This window comes from Panthera leo, chromosome D1 (assembly GCF_018350215.1).
Source record: "Panthera leo isolate Ple1 chromosome D1, P.leo_Ple1_pat1.1, whole genome shotgun sequence".
NCBI classification, from domain to species: domain Eukaryota; kingdom Metazoa; phylum Chordata; class Mammalia; order Carnivora; family Felidae; genus Panthera; species Panthera leo.
In genome coordinates this window covers 16,418,734-16,424,177 of record NC_056688.1, presented here as the reverse complement: position 1 = coordinate 16,424,177, position 5,444 = coordinate 16,418,734, and the positions used below count along the sequence as shown (strand labels likewise).

Here is a 5,444-nt window from a genome sequence, read left to right as displayed (position 1 = left end):
GAATAAAATTTAAAAAAAATTTTTAAAGAATATAAAGCATGTAAATAAAGTGTTATAAAAAATACAGAATTGCTGGGGTGCTGGGTGGCTCAGTTGGTTAAGCACCCAACTTTGGCTCAGGTCATGATCTCACAGTTTGTGGGTTCGAGCCCCATGCCAGGCTCTGTGCTGACAGCCCAGAGCCTGGAGCCTGCTTTGGATTCTGTGTCTCCCTCTCTCTCTGCCCCTCCCCCACTCACTATCTGTCTCTCAAAAATGAATAAACGTTAAAACAAAACACAGAATTGCTTATAATATCAAGAATTTCTAGGAATTTCTATTCCTTTTTTTTTTTTTGATGTTTACTTATTTCATTTGAGAGACACAGAGACAGTATGAGTGGGGGAGGGGCAGAGAGAGAGGGAGAGAGAGAGAATCCCAAGCAGGCTATGCAGCACTGTCAGCGCAGAGCCCAATACGGGGCTCGAACACTGGAAATCGCGAGATCATGACCTAACCCAAAACCAAGAGTTGGATGCTTAACTGACTGAGACATCCAGGCACCCCAGGAATTTCTATTTCTTATTCCGGAATCCTGAGGATCGGCTCTAAGGTAATTTTTTTTTTTTTCCCTAGGGGAAAGTGCGAACGCAGTCCCCCACTACCACAAATTATGCAGTAGAGTTTCCCACATTTGGGGAAATCGCAGAGGTCAGCACACCCGGAGTGCAATGGATAAGCCTTGCCCCGGGAAAACCACCTTCGTGGTGATCATGGTATCTCCCCTGCCAGGTAAGTATCTAAGATAATTTTTGAAGCTGGTCATGGGCACGTAGTAGGTCCTAATACTATTGTATCTGTTGTCATATGTGTTTACATTTTTCCGTAATGAGTAAAACAAAACTGGATCATGCTACATTCCTGCCCAAACTCTACCAATGGCTTTCTAGTGCCCTTAGGATAAAAGGCAACCATGTAATCGCCCTTTAAAGCTTTCATAGTTTTTGACCCTCCCACCTCCCTGGCTCCAGTGCGTCTCCCTTTCCCACTACTTTCCAGCAACACTTGCCTGCTCTCAGTTCCTCAAAGTCAGCAAACACTTTCCTAACTCAAGCCCATGCTGCTCACTTCGAATACTCTTCCTGTCATTATTTCCTAGGCTAACTCATACTCATCTTTCAATGGGAGTTCCTCTTGGAGGCCTCCTTGGACGGCTTCCTCCCCCCTTCCACCACCCAATCTAAATTAAAAATCTGGCACAATTCCTTCATAGCGCTTCCCACAGTTTGTAGTTATATTCATGCACTTACTGGTTTAGTGACTATCACCCTCACTATATGGTAAAGGCCGGGAATTTTTCTCACCCTCTGTTTTGCCTGCACCTAGTACACATGGTCCAAAATAGGGCCACAGTAAATACTAGTTTAAACAATCCCAGCTGTCAAGGGAGGTAGATAGATAACCATTAGGAATTACAGCCAAATTCTTCTTAGTGAATATATGACTCTCAGTGATCACCATTTTTTTTTTTTTTTTTGTATCACTCACAAACCTACCTAAGAATCTCACCCAAGATCAACAGTGAGCTTGCTACTTGCTGTTTCTGGAGGCTACCTTTCTTCCTAGCAGCTTTCATTAAATCTAAAGTGGATCCTCCAAGGTTGGCAATGGAAGGAAAATAAGCATAGGAGATGTAAGAGACATAGTAACCAACTGCAATTTGCCTAGACTTTCAAATCTGACTCTGGTCCCAAGATTTAGGGTTTGTCTGTTTGTTTTTTCCATATCACTATAGTTTATTGTTTACCTTGGGTCAAGGTTTAGTTTTTGGTGCAAATACAAGGGAGGATTTCACTACAGACCCTACAGATATTAAAAAGACAACAATGGAACATTATGAAAAATTTTACACCAATAAGAATTGAAAAACTTGATGAAATGGATACATTCCTTGAAAGACACTAATGATCACAACTGACTCAAGAAGAAATGAAATATCTAAAGAGTCCTATATCAATTAAATAAATTGGATGGGTAATGAAAAATCTTCCCTTAGGCCCAGATGGCTTCATTGTTAACAAAATACTAGCAAACTGAATTCAGCAGTACATAAAAAGGATAACATGGCCTTCCCAAGTGGGTTTATCCTAGGAATGCAAGATGGTTTAACATTGGAAAATCAATTAATGTAATTTATCATATTAACAGAATAAAGGAGAAAAACCATATGATTATTTCGATAGATACAGAAAAAGCATTTGGCCAAATCCAAAACCATTTTATAACAACAACAGCAAAACTCTCACTAAGGTTTCTTTTGTCCAAGATTCATTTTGTGTACAGCCTAGCTTCCATGCTTTTCACTGTGTACCCAGGTTCTCCCCCACTGCCTATCCTGAAGAAGTCAACACTCAACCTTAAGCAAATATTTGGGTGCCTATAATGGGTTAGGCAATGTTCTAGGAGCTAAAGATACAGTTATGCACAAACAGATGAAGTCCCTGCCATACAGAGCTTGCATTCTTTGAAACAGGTTTCATTTTATTAAAGGTTCTGGGAGAACTTCCATTCTCACCCTCCCCATGTCACTTATGATAAAGCTGTATGTGTGCCTATCCCTATCTTCAAAACTTCTCTTCGGGGCACCTGAGTGGCTCAGTCGGTTGGGTGTCCGACTTGGGCTCAGGTCATGATCTCACGGTCTGTGAGTTCGAGCCCCGTGTCGGGCTCTGTGCTGTCCGTTCAGAGCCTGGAGCCTGCTTCAGATTCTGTGTCTCCCTCTCTCTCTGCCCCTCCCCCACTCACCCTCTGTCTCTCTCTATCAAAAAATGAATAAACGTTAAAAAAATTTAAAAAAACCTTCTCTTCCCCAATTCTCCATAATTCTCACAGATTGTAGGATAAATAATGACTACACCTCCAAGTTCTTTCAGGGCCCTAAGACGTAACTTATCTGGGCTCTGTAGTCTTGGACTCCTTTAAAATACACAGAGGCTCGCTTATGATCTTTCCCACATCTTGGACTTCACACTGAACTCCATTCTCCTTGAGGGAACCCTAAATAGGAGAGGCACCCTTTTCTCTCGGTCACTTGTAAATCTGGCATCCTATGCCCGAGTGCTAAATTAATAATTATCTTCTTGCTCTAAACATTAAAAAAAAAACCAACCTTATTGAAATATGATTCACTTACCATTTAAGGTGTATAATTTAGTGTTTTTTAATTATATTTACAGGGCTGTGAAGCCATCACAACAATCTTATTTTAGAACATTTACCACTGTCCTTAGCTGTTTTTCTCAAGCCTCAGTCTAGCACACAACTCCCTCACTAGCTTCAGCCTGATGCGCACAGTCTCTAAGATGTAACTTTAAAAAAATTTTTTTGTTTGTTTTTGAGAGAGAGAGAGAGAAAGCATGAATGTGGGAGGGGGAGAGAGAGAGAGAGAGAGAGAGGGAGACACGGAATCAGAAGCAAGCTCCAGGCTCCAGGCTCCAAGATTGTCAGCACAGAAGCTGGACTTGAACTCATGAACTGTGAGATCATGATTCCTAACTGACTGAGTCACCCAGGCGCCCCACTAAGATGTATCTTTGAACTTGACCTTCTTCTGTTTTCTTCTCTCTGCCCTTAGTGGGTGATATTTCTACAACATCCATCCCACCTTCCCCACCTTGGACACCAGCATGCACATTTGGGGCTCTAGCTCCTGGGGAGGGGTGCACTTGAAGTCTTTACTTCCTTTGTACTTTTCAGGTAAATGAGCCAATAAATTTCCTTAATTCTTTAAGCCAGTTTGCATTGGATTTATTGTTAAACTGATTTGGGATCCTACTGGGATTCATTTATTATTTTTTCACAGCTTATTGAGATATAATTTACATATATACAACCCATATATTTAAAGTATATGCACAAATCAATGTTTTTTAGTATATTCAGAGTTGTGCAACCATCACCAAAATCCATTTTAAAATATTTTCATCATCCCCAAAAGATATCCTGTACCCAGGAACAGTTAGTCTCTGTTTCTCCCCATATTCGACTTCTGAGCTCCAGAACTGTAAGACAATACATTGTTTTGTTTTTTAAAGATTTTATTTTTAAGTAATCTCTGTACCCAACATGGGGCTTGAACTCACAACTTCATGATCCACAGTCACACGCTCCACTGACTGAGTCAGCCAGGTGCTCTGATAAATTGGTATTGTTTTAACCCACTAAGTTTGTGGTATTTTAATTATGGCAGCAATAAGAAATGAATAAAGAAGTTCTTATTAGACATCTGTATATCTTCTTTGGAGAAATGTTTACACGAAACTTTGTCCATTTTTCATCTGAATTCTTAATCTTTTTGTTGAGTTGTAAGAGTTCTTTGTATATTTTGGGTACAATTCCCTTATCAGATATATGATTTGCAAATATTTCCCCACATTATGTGGGTTGTCTTTTCACTTTCTAGGTCATGTTCTTTGAAGTACAAAAAATATTTAATTTTGATGAAGTCTAATTTGTCCATTTTTCTTTTGTTGTCTGTGCTTTTGTTGTCTTATTTAAGAAGGTTTCGCCTAACGTAAGGTCATGAAGATTTACTTCTATGTTTTCTTCCAAGAATTTTATAGTTTTAGCTTTTACTATTAGGTCCATGATCCAGTTTAGTTAATTTTTATGCATGATGTGAGGAAGGGGTCCAGCTTCACTCTTTTGCATGTGGATATCCAGTTGTCCCAGTACCATTTATTGAATAGACCATTATTCCCCCTTGCGTTTTCTTAATGCCCTATTGAAAATCAATTGACCATAAATGGAACAATTTATTTCTGGCCTTTCTAATCTCTTCTACCAATAGGTCTATTCTCATGCCAAGACTGCACGTCTTGATTTCTGTAGCCAATTATTTTCAAATAAAAATTTTATTATAAAGACAATATATTATCAGTATAGAACATTAGAGGGAAAAGGGAAGAAGAAGGAAAAGGAAAAATTGCCAGTGATTCCAATACCCCAAGACAACCACTGTTAATAAGTTAGTATATTTTATCCCCTTCCTTGCTTCTGCGTTTTGGGGTTTTATTTTTTAACGTATTTGAGATTATAACATATATATGATTTGGTATTTTTCTCTTTTTACTTAACACCGCAATAAGAGCATTTCCCCATGTTACTAGAAACTTGACTAAAGGTCTTATCTGATGGCTGCATTAATGTTCTATTGTGGGAGGATACTGAAATGTATTCAACCAATCTCTTCTTTTTTGACATCTAAGTTGTTTCCAGCTTCTTTTTCAGTCTTATAAACAACACTGGATCTTTGTGAATAAAATTTTTAATCTATTTTGGATCATTTTCTTGGGATAATTGGAAAGGAACGGAATGATATGCATCACTAGATTGTCCCTCTAAAAGTAGTATCAATGTATACAATCCCTAGCAGAGCATAGCGGTGGCCCCTCCACTGCATACTT

At 39.0% G+C, this 5,444-nt stretch overlaps 1 non-coding gene across 1 annotated transcript; it reads right to left on the bottom strand.

The window, feature by feature from the left end:
• Positions 1 to 612: 612 nt before the first annotated feature.
• Positions 613 to 779, bottom strand: LOC122201560. Its single transcript, XR_006194256.1, has one exon. It is a non-coding gene; the product is annotated as a U1 spliceosomal RNA (small nuclear RNA).
• Between the last annotated feature and the right edge of the window lie 4,665 nt (positions 780 to 5,444).